This window comes from Somniosus microcephalus, unplaced genomic scaffold (genome assembly GCF_052327205.1).
Source record: "Somniosus microcephalus isolate GS21.2 unplaced genomic scaffold, FLI_Smic_1.0 unresolved_chr2, whole genome shotgun sequence".
Classification (NCBI taxonomy): Eukaryota; Metazoa; Chordata; class Chondrichthyes; order Squaliformes; family Somniosidae; genus Somniosus; species Somniosus microcephalus.
Genome location: NW_028225180.1, coordinates 22,763,708 through 22,782,227, shown reverse-complemented (window position 1 = coordinate 22,782,227; position 18,520 = coordinate 22,763,708). Strand labels below are relative to the sequence as shown.

General features: G+C 45.2%; 1 pseudogene; it reads left to right on the top strand.

The window, feature by feature from the left end:
* The first annotated feature begins 3,456 nt into the window (after nt 1–3,456).
* The window catches only part of LOC147092260 (uncharacterized), a 42,266-nt pseudogene continuing 27,202 nt past the window's right edge, over nt 3,457–18,520 (top strand).

The following is an 18,520-nucleotide window of genomic DNA, read 5'->3' as shown; positions in this document are numbered from 1 at the left end:
GTAGGATATTCCTCAGAGTGTGAGAACTATAGAGGAAACAATGCTAGTACTCAGCACAGAATATAAAGGATTACTGAAAGTAATCCTATTTATACACATGGGTGGACAATGTCAGGTGACTCGCTCTAAACCTATCAATTCGTAGAGTATTGTAACGTGTCATGAACTACGACACCAGTAAATGTCAATGTCGCACCTCATCCACTCCATGCTCACTGGACTGTGGCTTCGTTTCTGTAGACGAGAAGACAATTTTTAAAATAATGATAACTGCTGAAACATAGGCATTTCGGCTCCAAATTGGCTATAATTCTAACACAAATTCTCCAATGCTTCTTAAATTGCATTATCCTAGCATCTCCTACTTGCTTCACATTCCGTGCGAAATTCTAACAACTTAATCTAGAACATTAATTATTCTCTATTACACAGAAAACATTCTCATAAATAAAGTCATTAATACTGACTTCTGCATTCTTCAGCTCTTTTTCCTGTTATGTTATTTAGTATCCTACACAAGGGAGAGTTCCTTGGTGAGTGACAATTATATTGGGCCTGAAAAGGAGGGACAGTAGCTGAGGAGAGGGAACCATTGACAACGTCAGCTAGCATGAGGGCTAGCACAGGAAATTGGGTGGTCAGCAGTCTAGTGGGAATGGGGTTAAGGGAACATGACAGGACCAGCTCGGAAATGGCATTATAGGAGAAAGAAGATAAATCAGAGAAAGACTTGCTTTCAGGGCTAGGGCAGGGGGAGACTGGTGCAGGATTGGGTTGGTGGGCAAGAAAGGAGGGGAGGCAGCAGAGGCATTTGAATGGATGGTTTCAATCTTAGTGACAAAGATGTCTGTGAGCTGCTCGCATTTGTGGTTGGAGGTGAGGGTTGCGAGGGCAGAGGAGATTGTTTTATGTAGGCGGTTGCTAGTGGAGAAATTAAGTCGGGGTTATTTTTGCTTTTCAGGATAATCCTGGCGTAGTGACTGGTTTTGCAGAGGGGACCGGACTCCTGGCCATATCCTACCTACCATCCTCGGTGATTTTCATTTTATTAAAAAACTCTGTGGCCTATATTCTAACGTGCACCAAGTCCCGTTCAACCAGCACCCATGTACTCGCTAAACTACATTGCTTACTGGCTAATCCTTATCTCAAATCCGTACATGACCACGTATTTCACGATCACTGTAACCTTATCCAGCAATGCAAGCCTCCAAGATCTCTGTGCTGCTCAAATTCTGGCCTTCCATGCATCCACCACTTCCTTCGTCCCTCCATTGGCGGTCGTACCTTCAGCTGACTAGGCCCTCATCTCTGCAATGTCCTTCCTAAACTTCTAAATCTCTGTACCTTGCACTCCTCCTCCAGCACGGTGGCATAGTGGTTAGCACTGTTGCCTCACAGCGCCAGAGACCCGGGTTCGAATCCGGCCTCGGGCGACTGTCTGTGTGGAGTTTGCACATTCTCCCCGTGTTTGCGTGGGTTTTCTCCGGGTGCTCCGGTTTCCTCCCACAGTCCAAAGATGTGCGGGTTAGGTTGATTGGCTATGATAAATTGACCCTTAGTGTTAGGGGGATTAAATACGTGGGGTTACAGGGATAGGGTGGGATATGTGTTGGTGTAGGGGTTACGGGGATCGGGTGGGATATGTGTCAGTGCAGGCTCGATGGGCCGAAATGGCTTCTATCTGCACTGTGGGGTTTCTGTGATTTCTGTGAAAATGCTCTTTAGAACGTAATTCGTGGACCTAATCTATTCCCTTCATTATCTTTTAATACTCAATCAGAAGTATACGCTTCTCTAAAGTGCACATTCGCAACTCATTTAGCCTATCATGATAACTAAGATGCTATGACTGGGAATTAGTCTAAAGCCCCTCCTCTGCACCGCTTCCAAATCCTCAATAACACCGACCATGTGAGGAGACGAAATCTGGACACAGTATTCTAAGTGCGGCCTGATGAAGGTTTTGTGCAAGGACAAAACAGTCTAACTCGTCTTATAATCAGGTGTCCTATGGATACACACCGATACCTTATTTTGTCTAGCTATCACTTAATGGCATTGCTCATGTACCTTTAAGGAACTATGCACGCGGATATCCAAATCTCTTTCGATCTCCATCTTTATGATTTTCCCTAAAGTTAATTCCTCAATCCTATTCATACCAAACTGCTGACCACTCAACTTCCTTTTTCTGGTTCCCATGTTAGCTGACATTGTTAATGGTTCTCTCCCCTTAGGCACTGTCCCCCTCTCCCTCAGTCTGCCATCATCACCCCTCTCCTCCAAAAATAACTCTTGACCCCGCCAACCTTCCAAACTAGCGCCCCATCTCCAACCTCCCGTTCCTCTCCAAAGTTCTTGAACGTTTGTCGTCTCCCAAATCCGTACCAATCTTTCCTGCAACACTATGTTTGAATCCATCCAATCAGGTTTCCACCCCTGCCAGGGTACGGAAACAGCACCCTAAGGCACAAATGACATCCTGTGTGACTCAGAGAAAGGTAAGCGATCCCTACTCGTCCTTCTATACTTGTCTGCAGTTTTTGACACGTTTGATCACTCCATCCCCCTCCAACAACTCTCCGCCGTCCAGCTGGGTGAGACTGCATTCAACTGGTTCCAATCTTACTTACCGTAGCCAGCGAAGCACCAGCAATGGCTTCTCTTCCCGCTCCCGCATTGTTACCACTGGTGTTTCTCCAAGGATCTATCCTTGGGACTGTCGTAGTACTGATCTACATGCTGCCCCTTGGCAACATTATATGAAAGCACAGCACCAGTTTCCACATATATGCTGATGACATACAGCTCTAACTTGCCATCAATTCTCTCGCCCACTCCACAGTCTCTAAATTTTCAGACGTCTTGTCTGACATTCAGTACTAGATGAGCAGAAATTTTCTCCAATTATATATTTGGAAGAGCGAAGCATTTGATTTCGCTCCCCACCACAAATGCAGTTCCCTAGCCATTGACTCCATCCCTCTCTGTAAAATCGTTCTGAGGCTGAACCACACCTTTCGCAACCTCGGTGTCACATTTGACCCTAAAATGAGCTTCCAACCACATATCCACGGCACAACTCAGACCATATATTTCACCTCCGTAGCATCGACCCTCTCCACCCCTGCCTCAGCTCATCCACTGCTGAAACCCTTATCCATGCATTTGTTATCTCTAGACTTGACAATCCTGGCTGTTCTACCCTACGTAAGCTAACCTATGTAATCTTGTGGTTATCCAAAGTTCGGCTACCCATGTCCTAATTTGTACAAAGCCAATTTCACCGCTCACCTCTGTGCTCACTAACATACATTGGCTCCTCCATCGTAGCTGCTTCAACAATATTCCCCGCCCACCCGCTCCCTCTGGAAACACAGTTCGTGTTTGACAAATTTGCAATACTTCTGCACAAGAAGTGACTATACAGATCGATGGAATGTAGCATGTGCGATGTATATCGGTTTTCAGAAGGTTTTGATAAAGTGGCCATTTCTGTTCACAGATGCGAACTCGACAATCACAGAATACTTGGCAAAGTGCGACGATTACCAGCTGTTCCAGTTGACAAAATTCTACCGGACCAGACTGGAACAGGCGGTTGAAGAAGGTGTGGAGGGACTCAGTCTCTTTTTAACAGGCGTGGACCATTTCAGTGGACAAGGGTATCCAGTAAGTGGGAGGGACACTGAATGAGGTTAGAATATTCTAACCTCAGAGAATTGACAGAATGTCCTAACAGAGGATCAAAGAAATTACCAGATGAGACAAGACCAAAGTCTATTTAATCCCCCTTCCACCATCCTTGTAGGCGAGTGCTACAATGATAATGGAGTTGTTGGCTAATCGATCTCTATCAATTAGTCTACAACAGACACAGACATGTGGTGAGGAAACCCCCAGTGGTGGAGTGCTTTGGGAACAACAGAACCAAAGACACATGTACCTCCCAACCATGCTGCCCTTAACACATATCATATCGCAAATTATTCATATACTACATCCCAAACTGCTATTTTCAGAAATAAATCTATCTAATTTGCCCTTTAATGATTCAATGAAAACTACTTCCTGCACTTTCCTAGGGAGCCTGTTCCCCAGATTGACCAATCACTCACTGAAATATTGATTCCACACAGTATTTTTGAATTTACCCTACTTCAAGCACAGGTCGTGTCTTATGTCTCTACTATATTTGACAAAGTGAAACAGCAATAATATCATCATCCACCTTCACTTGTCCAGTGTGAACATGCCCAATTTACTCAAAAGCTCCTCCTAATCCAACCCCTCCAACCTGTAAATCACTTATTTTCATCTCTTCAATAGTTGCGACAATCTTTATTATTGAGGCAAGCAGAACTGTGCACAGTATTCGAAGTGTGGTCAGACCAATGATTTACAACGTACTGGGATTATCTCAAAAATTCATTTACTTTCCTCACTGCACTGAGAATTGTTTCAATATCAAATCTTGAAATCGTAGAAAATTACAGAATAACAACTGGCAAAATAGGAAATATAAAAACCAAACTGCAAATATTGTGTATCTGAAACGATGATGCGAAGAGCAGAAAATAACCAGCGGATCCGGCAGTTTCTGTACAAAGGACAGGGGAATGGTTCAGGTATAACTCTTGTGTGGACTGAAAACAAAGGGAAACTATTTTAGTTGGGGAAAGGAGAGCCCAGAGACAACATACAGGAGTTAGTGTAACAGAATTGGGAGGTGCTGCCGAATAAGCCTTGGTGAGTTGTGGCAGTGCATCTTGTAGATGGTACACACTGCAGCCATGGTGCACCGGTGGTGGAGGGAGTGAATGTATAATGTGTTGAATGTGGTGCCAATCAAGCGGGCTGCTTTGTCCTGGATGGTGTCGAGCTTATTGAGTGTTGTTCGAGCTGCATTCATCCAGCCAAATGAAGATTATTCCATCACACTACTGACGTGTGCCTTGTAGATGGTGGAAAGGCTTTGGGGAGTCATCAGGTGAGACAGTCGCAGCAGCATACTTGTTCTTGTTGCCACAGAATTTATGTGGCTAGTCCAGTTATATTTCTGGTCAAAGGTGACCTCCAGCATATTGATGGTTGGGGATTAGGCGATGGTAATTCAGTTGAATATCAAGGGGCGGTCGTTAGATCTAACTTGCTGGAGATAGTTATTGTCTGGTACTTGTGTGGTGAAAATGTAAACAGCCAATTATCAGCCCAAGCCTGAATCGCGGCCTGGTCTTGCTCTATGCGGGCATGGACAGCCTCATTATCTGGGGAGTTGTGATTGGAACTGTACACTGCGCATTCATCAGCGAACATTCACACTTGTGACCTTATGTTGGAAGGAAGGTCATTGATGAAGCAGCTGAAGATGTTTGGTCCTAGGACACTGCCCTGAGGAAATTCTGCAGCGATGTCGTGGGGCTGTGGTGATTGAAGTCCAACTGCCACAACCATCTTCCTTTGTATTAGGTATGACTCGAGCCAGTGGAGAGTTTCACCCGATTCCCATTGACTTCAATTAATAGTAATTGATAGATTTCTGTTCCATTCTAGATAAAGTTGGAATGACAGAGAGGTGAAATATTAATAGTTGCGAATTTTTATATTAATTTACTGTTTAGATTTTATGTTTTTTTGCGATTCTGCGTTTGTAATTTCCTCCAGTTCAACACGGCAAAGACTGAATCCATCGTCTTCTAACCCCAGCACCAACCCCTTCTCCATGCCAGTCGATCCCCAGCCATGTCTGAGGCTGAACCAGACAATCCACAATCTCATCGTCCAGCCTGAAGCTGTACTCCCGACACCAAATAGGCTCCATCACAAAAATCACAGACTATCTCTGTAACTTTGTAAGGGTTAAGTCATGGAAGGGCAGCTCGGACCCGTGTCATGCTTCTCCTGTGCCATGTGGGAAATCAGGGACACTGTCCCTGACAACTATGTGTGCAGGAAGTGTGTCCAGCTGCAGCTCCTAGCAGACCGCATGGCGGCGCTGGAGCTGCGAATGGACTCACTCTGGAGCATACGCGATGCTGAGGATGTTGTGGATAGCACATTCAGTGAGTTGGTCACACCGCAGGTAAAGGCTAGCTCAGACAGTAAATGGGTGACCAAAAGGCAGGGTAAAGGCAGGAAGGTAGTGCAGGAGTCACCTGCGGTCATCTCCCTCCAAAACAGGTTTACCGTTTTGGGTACTGTTGAAGGAGATGACTTATCAGGGGAAGGCACCAGCAGCCAGGTTCAGGGCACCATGACTGGCTCTGCTGCACAGAAGGGCGGGAAAAAGAGGGATAGGGCTATAGTGATAGGGGATTCAATTGTAAGGGGGATAGATAGGAGTTTCTGTGGCCGAGACCGAGACTCCAAGATGGTATGTTGCCTCCCTGGTGCAAGGGTCAAGGATGTCTCGGAGCGGGTGCAGAGCATTCTGAAGGGGGAGGGGGATCAGCCAGTTGTCGTGGTACATGTAGGTACCAACGATGTAGGTAAAAAGAGGGAGGAGGTCCTACAAGCTGAATTTAGGGAGTTAGGAGCTAAATTGAAAAGTAGGACATCAAAGGTAGTAATCTCTGGATTGCTACCAGTGCCACGAGCTAATAAGTTTAGAGAGAGTAAGATAGATAAGCTAAATACGTGGCTTGAGCAGTGGTGCAAGGGAGAGGGATTTAAATTCTTGAGGCATTGGAACCAGTTCTTGGGGAGGAGTGACCTGTACCAAGGGGACGGTCTACACCTGAACTGTGAGGGAGCCGATGTCCTCGGGGTAATATTTTCTAGGGCGGTTCGGGAGGATTTAAACTAATTTGGCAGGGGGATGGGAACCTAGGTAGTGGAAAAGAGGGAAGTCATATGAAGTTAGAAATAGATGGTAGAAAGGTGAGAAGCAATAAGCAAAGGAGAGAAACACAAAGGGCCAAACTAATTCATAATGAGAGTGTGAAAAAAGCAAGCCTGAAGGCTTTGTATCTTAATGCTAGAAGCATTAGGAACAAGGTGGATGAATTAGTTGTGGAAATAGAGGTAAACAAGTATGATTTGATTGGGATTACAGAAACGTGGCTGCAGGGTGGGCAAGGCTGGGAACTTAACATCCAGGGATATACAATATTTAGGAAGGATCGGCAAAAAGGTAGGGGAGGTGGGGTAGCATTGCTGGTAAAGGAGGGGATTAATGCAATGGAAAGGAAGGATATTAACTCGGATGAAACGGAATCCGTATGGGTAGAAATGAGAAATAGCAAGGGGAGGAAAACGTTAGTGGATGTGATATATAGGCCTCCAAATAGTAATATGGAGGTGAGGGAAGGCATAAAAAGGGAAATTAGGGAAGCGTGCGATAAGATCACAGCTGTCATCATGGGTGACTTTAATTTACATATTGATTGGACTACCCAAATTAGTAAAAATTCTGAGGAGGAGGAATTCCTGGAATGTTTTCGGGACGGTTATCTGGACCAATATGTCGAGGAGCCGACTCGAGATCAGGCCATTTTAGACTGGGTATTGTGCAATGAGAAGGGACTTATCAGCAATCTTCTTGTACGAGGCCCCTTGGGTCAGAGCGATCATAATATGATCGAGCTCTCAGTCGAGATGGAGAGTGAGGAAATTGAATCAGAGACTAAGGTCCAGAACTTAAATAAAGGGAATTACGAGGGTATGAGACGGGAATTGGGTAAGATTGATTGGGTGGTGTTTCTGGGGGGATTGACAGTGGATAGACAATGGCAAGCATTCAAAGATAGAATGGAAGAATTCCAGAACATGTTTATACCGGTTTGGCATAAAAATAAACCTAAAAAGGTGACCCAACCGTGGATAACGAGGGAAATTAGGGACAGCATAAAATCAAAAAAAAGGGCATATCAACTGGCAAAAAAAAGCACCAGACCGGAAGATTGGGGGCAGTACAGGATACAGCAAAAGAGGACAAAGGGATTAATCAGGAAGGGGAAAATAGAATACGAAAGTAAACTTGCAGCAAACATAAAGACAGACTGCAAAAGCTTTTATCGGTATATCAGGAGGAAAAGACTGGTAAAATCCCAAGTCGGTCCCTTGCAGTCCGATTCGGGAGAATATATAATGGAGAATAAGGAAATGGCAGACCAATTAAACTCATACTTTGGTTCTGTATTCACAAAGGAGGACACAAATAACCTCCCAGGAATATCGACAAACATAGGGACTAATGAGAGGGAGGAGCTGACAGAAATTAGTATCTCTAGGGATATGGTGTTGGGTAAGTTGAGGGGACTGAAGGCCGACAAATCCCCGGGGCCTGATAAACTACACCCTAGGGTACTTAAGGAGGTGGCCCTGGAGATAGCAGATGCTCTAAGGATCATCTTCCGGAACTCCATTGACTCGGGAACAGTTCCCGTGGATTGGAGGGTAGCTAATGTTACCCCAATATTTAAAAAGGGGGGTAGAGAAAAAGCAGGGAATTATAGACCAGTAAGCCTTACATCGGTTGTGGGCAAAATGCTAGAGTCCATTATTAAGGATAAAATAGCGGAGCACTTGACAAATGGGGAAAGAATCGGACAGAGTCAACATGGATTTACAAAGGGTAAATCGTGTTGGACTAATCTGCTGGAATTTTTTGAGGAAGTAACTGGTAAAATAGATGGGGGAGAGCCAGTGGATGTGGTGTACCTTGACTTCCAGAAAGCCTTCGATAAGGTTCCACACAAAAGATTATCATGCAAAATTAAGGCTCATGGGATTGGGGGCAAAGTATTAACGTGGATAGAGAACTGGCTGGCGGATAGAAAACAGAGAGTTGGAATAAACGGCTCGTTTTCGGAGTGGCAGGCAGTGACCAGCGGGGTGCCGCAAGGATCTGTCCTGGGACCCCAGCTGTTCACAATATATATAAATGATCTGGATCAGGGAATTGGATGCAATATTTCCAAATTCGCTGACGACACTAAACTAGGAGGATGGGTGGGCTCTGATGAGGATGTCAGGAGGCTACAGTGCGATTTGGACAGGTTGGGGGAATGGGCGGATACGTGGCAGATGCACTATAATGTGGATAAATGCGAGGTTATCCACTTTGGGGGTAAAAACAGGAGGGTGGATTATTATCTAAATGGCAATAGATTGGGAGATGGGGAAGTGCAGAGGGACCTGGGTGTTCTTGTGCACCAGTCACTGAAGGAGAGCATGCAGGTGCAACAGGCGATTAAGAAGGCAAATGGTATGTTGGCCTTCATATCAAGGGGGTTCGAGTATAGGAATAGGGATACCTTACTACAGCTGTACAAGGTGCTGGTGAGACCGCATCTGGAGTATTGTGTACAGTTTTGGTCGCCCCATCTGCGGAAGGATGTTCTTGCCATGGAAAGTGTGCAGCGGCGATTCACCAGGCTGATACCTGGAATGGCGGGAATGACCTACGAGGAGAGATTGAATAGTTTGGGCTTGTACTCACTGGAGTTTAGAAGATTGAGAGGGGATCTCATCGAAACATATAAAATTATGGCAGGCCTGGACAGGCTGAATTCAGAGAGAATGTTTCCAATGGCAGGGGAGCACAGAACCAGGGGCCACAGTCTAAAAATAGCGGGCAAATCATTTAAAACAGAGATGAGGAAGAATTTCTTCACTCAAAGAGTGGTGAGCCTGTGGAATTCCCTGCCACAGAGGGCTGTGAAGGCTAATTCAATAAATATTTTCAAGAGAGAATTGGATATATTTCTGAAGGCTAAGGGGATTAAGGGTTACGGAGAAAAGGCGGGGACGCGGTACTGAACTGGTAAGATCAGCTATGATCTCAGACGAAGATCAGCCATGATCTCATTGAATGGCGGAGCAGGCTCAAAGGGCCGAATGGCCTACTCCTGTTCCTATCTCTATGTTTCTATGTAACATTTCCCACCTCCACCAATGCCTCAGCCCACCTCCTGCTGAGCACTCATCCATGCCTTTGTCAAGTCCAGACTCGAGTATTCCAATGCTCCCCTGGATGCCCTCCCAACACCACCCTCTGTAATCTTCAGCTGGTCCAAAATTCTGCTGCCTGTACCCTGTCACCCCCCGGGTCCTGCTCTGATATCATATTTGTGCTCACTCACACATTGTGGCTCCTGGTTCTAGAATTCCTCCAATTTCAAATTCCCACCCTTCTGTTTAAATCTCTTCATGGCCTCGCCCCGCACTATCTCTTTAACTCACTCCAGGCCTACTACCATCCCGTGCCATTTGGAATTCTCTGTTCCTCTGACTCTAGCCTCTTGTGCACCCGCTTCCTTTACACTAACACTGGAGGTCGAGCGTTCAGTTGTCTTAGGCCCTACGCTCTGGAATTCACTCCATTGGCCTACCCACTTCCCTTTACTCCTTAAGACGTACATTTGTTCTAGATTTGTGTCACCTCTGCTACTTTATCCTACTTTGTCTTGGCTCCATTGTTCGAACTGTAAACGCAGGAAAGATGTGTGAGAAACAGGTGTATCTTATTGTCATTTAGTAATCTGATGTCATGTTGGACACTGAGGGAGAGAAAACGCATGGCATTAACACTAGTGCAGATTGTCAGTGATTCCTCACTCTCCTAGAGATATATTCTTGATTTCCATATTAATTTTATCTCATACAATGGCCATGAATGAGTGAATGATGATGTTTACAGGATATTCAGTCCTTGTTGAGAATGGATCAGTACCCGGCCCTGTGGCTGCTTTCTGTGCTCCAATAACTGAGAGATCCCATCACAAAGCATATCCTTTCCTTGTCAATCTCAGTGTTTGTCTTTCACTCCATTCCTCAATGTATGCATTATTATTCTTTACAGGAAATCACTGAGCTCATGGAGAAGGGAAGCCGGGTGGAGAGTTCCAAACTTCTCGTAATTCTGGTGATGGAGAAAGGCTGTCGGCCCCAAAGGGTGATTTGGTAAATCTTTGTGAATATGTGCCACAAGTTACCAAAGCTAAATAAAATACTGAAAGAAATACAGAAACTTGGTATGGAAAAATCACATGCGGAATTCAATCGCTGATTTAAGCAATGCAGATTTTATTAAAATATTGTACAGATCTGAAATAGTTAATTGATTTAAACAGGTTCAGATCCATTTGATTACATGAACATCGAACGAGGTTTATCTCAAGTATCCAGTCACCTGAATAGTAAGTGATGACATAGAGATTTCAATCAGTTTAATTCACTCCTGAGAATCTCAATGTTTGAATGCAGCCGTTTGTTTCGAGATTGTCAGAATCCGGGAATCAGAAGTTCAAAGGCTGGGGAAACAATTCAACTTCATTTGGATTTGTGATTAATGTTCGACTGTTCTGCTTAAAGTTAAGGTCCAATGCCCTGCGATTTTGGAATAATTGATAAATTTGCAGTTGTTGTATTACACACGTTAATCCAGCTACGTACACACCTGCAGGATCTCGGTAAACTGAAATCGCTCAGCTTCCTGGCAGGATCATACAGACATAGGAAATGGGAGCTGGGGGAGGCCATTTGGTCCAGTGAGCCTGCTCGGCAATTCAACAAGATCATGGCTGATTGTTTACCTCATCTCCACCTTGCTGCATAAGCCCCATATCTCTTAAAGCAATTAGTTCCCAAAAAAATATCGATCTCAGCGACTGAGCAACCATAGTTACCTGAGATGGACTGTTCTAAAGATTCACCGCCCTCTGAGTGAAGAAATGTCTCCTCATCAAAGTACTAATCGCCGACCCCTAATGCTGAGACTGTGACACCGTGTTCTAGATTCCCCAGCCAGCAGAATCATTTTCCCAGCATTAACCCTGTTAAGCCGCTTAAGAACTTTATATGTCTCAATTAGATGACATCACATTCTTCTAAACTCAAGAGAATACAGGCCTAGTCTACTGACTCTCTCCTCATAGAGCAATCCCCTCATCCCAGGAAACAGAGAAGTGAACCTTCGTTGTACTCTCTCTGAGGCTGGTATGTCTTTTCTTAATTAAGGACAAAGCTATACACAGTGCTCCAGGTGTGGCCTCACAAATGTCCTGTCTAACTGCAGTAAGACTTCCTTACTCTTATATACTAATTCATTTGTAACAAAAGCTAACTTAATTTGCTTTATTATTTGATTGCTGTACCTGCCTGTTAACTTTCTGTGATACATGTACAGGTACGCAAAAATACCAATGAATGCAAACATATCCCAGTCTCTCACCATTCAAAAATAGTCAGCTTTTTTGTTGTTCCGACATAAGGGGATAACTTCACACTTCCACGCATTTTATTCCATTTGCCAGGTTCTTGCTCACTCAGTCAGCCTACTCTATGGCCCAGTGATTCCGTTCCAAATGCGTGAGTGCGGTCGGGGTACTCACGCGTCTGGCCGGAGGAAATGCCGGTTTTCAGCATGCACAGCGCATGTGGGGAAAACCGGCATTTCCTGTCCTCTGAACGAAGGGGTTCAGATGCACAGCGCGTGCGACTGCACAGGCAGCGCATGCGCAGTGAACTTCATCGATTTCATTCATGGATTCAGTGAGGTTAAGTCCTTGCAACTTACACATGAAAAAAGCATGAGTAAAGTTGCTCCAGAGGCTGCGGAGGAAGATATATTTTATCGTGGAGCTTCTGAAAGGCAATATTTTTGTTTGGGAAAGGGAGGAAAGTTATTTTAAGAAATGATGAGGTAAGTTTTAAAGTATATATTTTTTTTAAAATGGGTTTTCAGTACTGTGGGTAGAAGGAGCAATTGTGGCTGTGTGAATTGAATTTGCTGTGTTTATTAAATATGAAAATGACTGTTCTAAAATGAATAATGTAACAATTCCAACATTTAAAAAAAAAACTTTTCATCAGTAAGTAATTATGTATGTATGTCCGTATACATTCCTTTACGTATATGTATGTATGTATATATTCCTTTACTTATGTGTATGAATATATGTATTTAATTATGACTTTGAGAGAAAGTAACTTATTGGAAAATCATCTCGGGCTGTGAAATTGATCAGGTGGGTATGATGTATTACCAAGACGATAACGCGTTTCTCCTGCCATAGGCCGGGGTGATTTTCTAGCCAGTCACTTCATTAAAATTACTTTAACAACTCTTTCCATTTCTTCCTTGCAAGGACGTCTGTGTAAGCAGGAGGCCTGTGAGCGAGAAAAATGCCCGGGAACTGCTAGTAGCCAACACCTTCACGAGCTAATGGCGCCTTGTACCTCCCCCTCCACCCTCAAGGCAAAGAAAGGAGCAGACACAATTTAAAGTGAAGCAGTGAACTTTTATTGCATCCTAAAACAATTTTCAGGGTCAGTTTTGATGTAGACAGTTTATAACTTTAAAATGTTAACTAGCTATTCCCTGCTTTTCAAACAATTCTAAACATGAATAGTTCAGAAAAAAATGTGTTAACATTTTAAAGTGACTTTTTCTGCTTTCTTAGTGCAATACAGACATTCAAGGTGGAAACAAGCTATGTTGTAATTTTCAAAAAGTTGTTGTTAAAATACTTTGGCTCCAGTAAACGTTGCTAACTTTTTTCAAACTGACTACAGGCTGCACTGTTTAAAGGAAAAGGTTACATATCCTTTCAGTCACAGATAAACATTTCAATGAAAACAGAAAACACACCATTTTACATGTCAATAAAATGAAAAATTTAACAATTGCATCATTTGCCCCCTCGCATCTGCTACTGAGGGTCCAAGAAGGTGCATTGCGCAAGAGGTCATCGTCGTATGTATCCTCACACTGTTCCCTTTCAGGAACTGTATGAAGTGGTGGAAGGATTTCTGGCCACGTTAACGCTTCTTCCGTGACCATAACCATCTTCATACCAGCCATTAGGGTGGTTAGTCCTATGGTGTGAGGGTTTTCCCGGCTCCCACAACCCATCTGAGGGGTGGGGGTGCCACCCACACCCGCGGACGCAAGTATCCCGCTCGATGTCCACCCAGAATTTATAGTTGGAACTCCGACTCCACTTGTCAGGACTGTCTGGAGCGGGGTTTGAAACCTTACTCCTTCTGGCCCAGCGGCGGGGATGCTTACCGCTATGCAAAAGGCCCACTCCACGCAAAAGGTGACACCCATACTTTTCCTGCGCCTTTCCCTCCCCGTGACTGGAGCCCTATGCTGTCACTTGAAAGACCAAGCTATCATCTGTCCTTTTAGCAGTGCCTTGGACTTCTCATTACCAATGATGAGCAGGCGTTGCGCCTCCACCTCGTTGAGGAGATTGCTGAGGTCATCATCAGTTCAATTGTGAGTTCTTTTAGTGCCGTGAATTGTGCTCATTCCAGCCATTTCACGTTGTTAATCAGAGTGGGCCTTTGGCATAGTGGTAGGATCCCTGCCGCCGGGCCAGACGGGGTAGAGTTTCGAACCCCGCTCCAGACAGTCCCGGCAAGTGCAGTTGGAGCTCCAACTATAAATTCTGGGTGGACATCCAGCGGGATACTTGCGTCCGCGGGTGTGGGTGCCCCCCACCCCCGTCGTATAGGTTGTGTGAGCCCGTAAAACCCTCCTGCCATAGAACTAACCACCCTAATGGCTGGTACAAAGATGGTTACGTTCACGATGGAGAATTAATCACGGCCATAAATCCTTCCACCACTTCATACAGTTCCCCAAAGGGAACAGTGTGAAGACACGTACGACGACGATGTTGCTAATCTAATAAATGGAATGGAAACACTGCTTTCAGTGCTTCTAAAAATCTTTAAGTTGCTTTAATTCTGTTTAAAACTACTTCAGATTCTTCAAAATAATGTAAAAGTTTATAAAAGTTACCAAAAGCTTCATAAAAATACCAAAAACCTATTTAAAATGCTGCTCTGCATGTAAGAATGCTTTGCAGCTTGTGAGAGACATTGGGGGCGTGTCCTATTAAGCTGAGACCTCAAGGGGCGTGTCTCACTTGGACTGCACGCTCCAGGCTTCGCGCTGGCTGCACTCCTGGGCGGCATGACGTCAGATGCTGCCCGGGAGTCATGATCTTAAAACAAGATTTCCAGGCGTCCCTGAAGCTCAATGGCCGGCGCATTGGGTAAGTGCACATCGGGGGCTTGCACGCGTGGTAAGCCCCCGATCCTAATTTCTGCCCCTATATCTCTCTGCAGCCACTTTGCATTCTGCTCACAGCTTACTTCCGTACCTAACTTTGGATCATCAGCAAACGTGGATGCGGTACACTCAGTCCTATCAAATAAGTCATAGATACAAATTATGAGTAGCTGAGGCCCAAGCACTGAGCCTTGCGTTACGCCGCTAGTTACAGTCTGCCAACCTGAAAAAGTCCTAATTTCTGTTTACTCTCCGTTAATCAATCCTCGCTCCATGCTAATATATTACCCCCAATCCCATGAGTCCTAATTTTGTGCTATAAACTCTTGTGTGGCTCCTTACCGAATCCCTTTTGAAAATCTATATAGAATGGCGGGAAACATAAAAGGGAAGCTAAAAATACTCTGCAATCATGTAAACAGTAAGATTGTTGTAAGAGGTGGGGCGGGGCCTATTGGAGACAAAGAAGGAGGTATGTGCTTAGAGGCGCAGGACAAGGCCAGATTACTCAATGAGTACTTTGTATCGGTGTTTACAAAGGAGGTGAATGCTGACAAAATATCAGTAGAAGTGGAAAAAGTAGAAGCAATGGAAGCTGCGAAAATTGATAGACAGGATGTACTAGAAAGGTTGGGTATACTTATACAAGTCGCCTGGCCCAGATAGTTTGCATCCCAGGTTGCTAAGTGAAATTGGGGAGGAGATAGTGGGAGTGCTTGCCATAACTTTCCAATCTTCCCTAGATGCAGGGGAGGTACCTGATAATTTAAAATTGGCAAATCTGACACCATTGTTCAAGAAAGTGTGCAAGGACAATCCTAGTAACTACAGGCTGGTCAGTTTTACATCAGTGGTAGGTAAAGGTTTAGAAGCAAAAAAGAAAGAATAAATTAACGGGCACTTGGGGAGGTTCATGATAATTAAGGAGAACCAACACGGATTTGTATAATGCAAATCTTGTTTGAGTAATCTAATTGAATTGATTGATGAAGTAACAGCGATGATTGATGTAGGGAATGGAATGCATGTTGTCTACATGTATTTGACAAAGCACCACATAGAAGGTTGGTTAACAAAATTGTGGATCATGGAATAGTGTGAGTCACTGCCTGCATGGATAAGGAATTAGATTAAGGCCAGGAAACAGCGAGTTGTTGTAAATGGCTGCATTTCAAACTGGAGGATGGTAGACAGTGGTGTTCCCCAAGGATCAGTGCTGGGGTCACTGCTTTTTTGTTAAATGACCTGGATATTCGAATACAGAGTATAATTTCTAAGTTTGCCGATGACAGCAAACTTGGGGGTGCGGCGAGCAGTGATCATGATATCAAGCTACTGCAACATGATATAGAAAGGCTAGCAGAATAATCAGACATTTTCTGCAAGGAAAGAGCCTGAGAGCGGAAGCAGTCAAACAACAACTGCGAAACCGCTAATGTGACATCACAACCAGGGAATGAGCTGATTGCTAAGTTTGATCTGGTGAGAATTTTTACAGTCCAGTCGTTAAAGTCAAAGTAAGGTCTCTTGCTAAGAGTAAGTAATGATTAAATGGAAGTAAGGTCCATGGTGTATATAATATTCTTTAATTTAATGGAAGAAAATTGAGTAAGTAAACAATAGTGCATGGTAGGGCAGCTCAGCTGCGAGGAGTTCTCCTCCTGTGCTATGTGGGTAGTCAGGGACACTATAGGTGTCCAGGGTGAACACATGTGCAGGAAGTGTGTCCAATTGAAGCTACTCGAAATCCGCTGTTCGGAGCTGGAGCTGCGGCTGGAGTCACTGTGGAGCATCCATGAAGCTGAGATATTCGTGGATAGTGCAGTGTATGTAACCGTCTACCTTTAAGAGACTATTGTATGTAACCGTTCACCTTCAAGAGAACTATTTTAGGTGTGGCACTACTTGTTTGGCTTCTGTATACGGTAATACCGATGGTGACCACACCGGTATATAAGTGCTGTGGCATGATTTATAGGGCAGATTCGCCCTGACCTTCGAATAGTAAAGTCCTGTTGTATGTTACTCCTGAAGCCTGTGTCGTAATTAACTGCACAACCCACAGATTTTACAGTGGCGACGAGTCCGATCGTACCCTGTGGCAACAATATTTTCAAAGCAACGAAAGAGCGTCGAAAAGAGGCAACCGCCCTCATCATTCGGCTGGGAGAAAACTCAAGGCTGCAGCAATAGAAAGGAGGAAGACTTTAGCGACAATACTTCCATCAGCAACAGGCACTGACTGTCCCTGCTGCCATGGTGACTGTGAGTAAGGGAAAGTGAAAAGAATAGCCGGAGGATAAGGGCTAGGCACTCGACCACGGTCGAGGGGGAAAAGGAGCCGGACAAAAAGTCGGGTCCAACGGCGTCGTGAGAGACCGCGACCGGCGGGAAAAGCCGGGCGGTGACCGAAGCCACGAAGCGCTGCGACCGGGAGCGTAGGCGCGGTAAGAGAGAAACTCAGCCGCAGCCGGGGAGAGAAGCACCGGACTGCGAGAGGGCTGGGAGGCGCGATTGGGGTCCGAGCGAGCGGGAGAGGCAGAGCCGACCAAGAGAGACTGCGCGAGAGCCAGTCCAGCGGCTGAACTGTCCTCCGTCAACGGGGTGTAACCAGCGCTGGTAGAGCCGAGCGAGCGGGAGAGAGGCAGAGCCGAGCAAGGGGAACTGTGCGAGAGCCAGTCCAGCGGCTGAACTGTCCTCCATTAACGGGGTGTACCCAGCGCTGGTAGAGCCGAGCGAGCGGGAGGGAGACAGAGCCGAGCAAGGGGAACTGTGCAAGAGCCAGCCCAGTGGCTGAACCTCTTCGCCGTCAACGGGGTACCCAGAGCCGGTCGCCCTGCCTAAAAAAATTTTTTTAAAAGGGAAAGCCTTGAAGCCGACGGGCAGGCTGTGAACCTGAAAGCCAGCGGCCGTCGCCCGTGGGGAAAGTGTACCCCTCCCGCCAGGGAAGAAATGCGGGAAGCCGCCATTAGGCGGGGAAGAAGACAGAAGCAGGAAACCGCCATTGAAGTGGGCGGGGAGAGAAGATAAGAGCGGGAAACCGCCAGTTTCGCCGGAAAACCGCCATCTTAGAAAAAAAAAGAAATAATAATTTAAAGAAATACTTGTGTTGTTCCCAAAGAGAGGAAGATGCCTAAGCATGGTAACATCAACGATTTTAATTCGGAGATAGAAGACTGGGCCACATATGTGGAACGAATTGAGATCTATTGTGAGGCCAACAAAATAGAAGAAGACGACAAAGCTACAACCTTGCTAAACTCGATGGGCGCAAAGACATACGGGCTCTTGAAGCATCTACTATCACCAGCTAAACCGGTGGATCAGACTTTCGATGAGATAGTGGCTGTTCTGAAGGATCACTTGAACCCCACACCGTTGATGTTGGCTGAACGATTCAAATTCTATGCGAGAACGCAACGGAAAGACGAAAGCAACGCGGAATACTTGGTCGAACTGCGTAGACTAGCGAAATACTGCCAGTTTGAA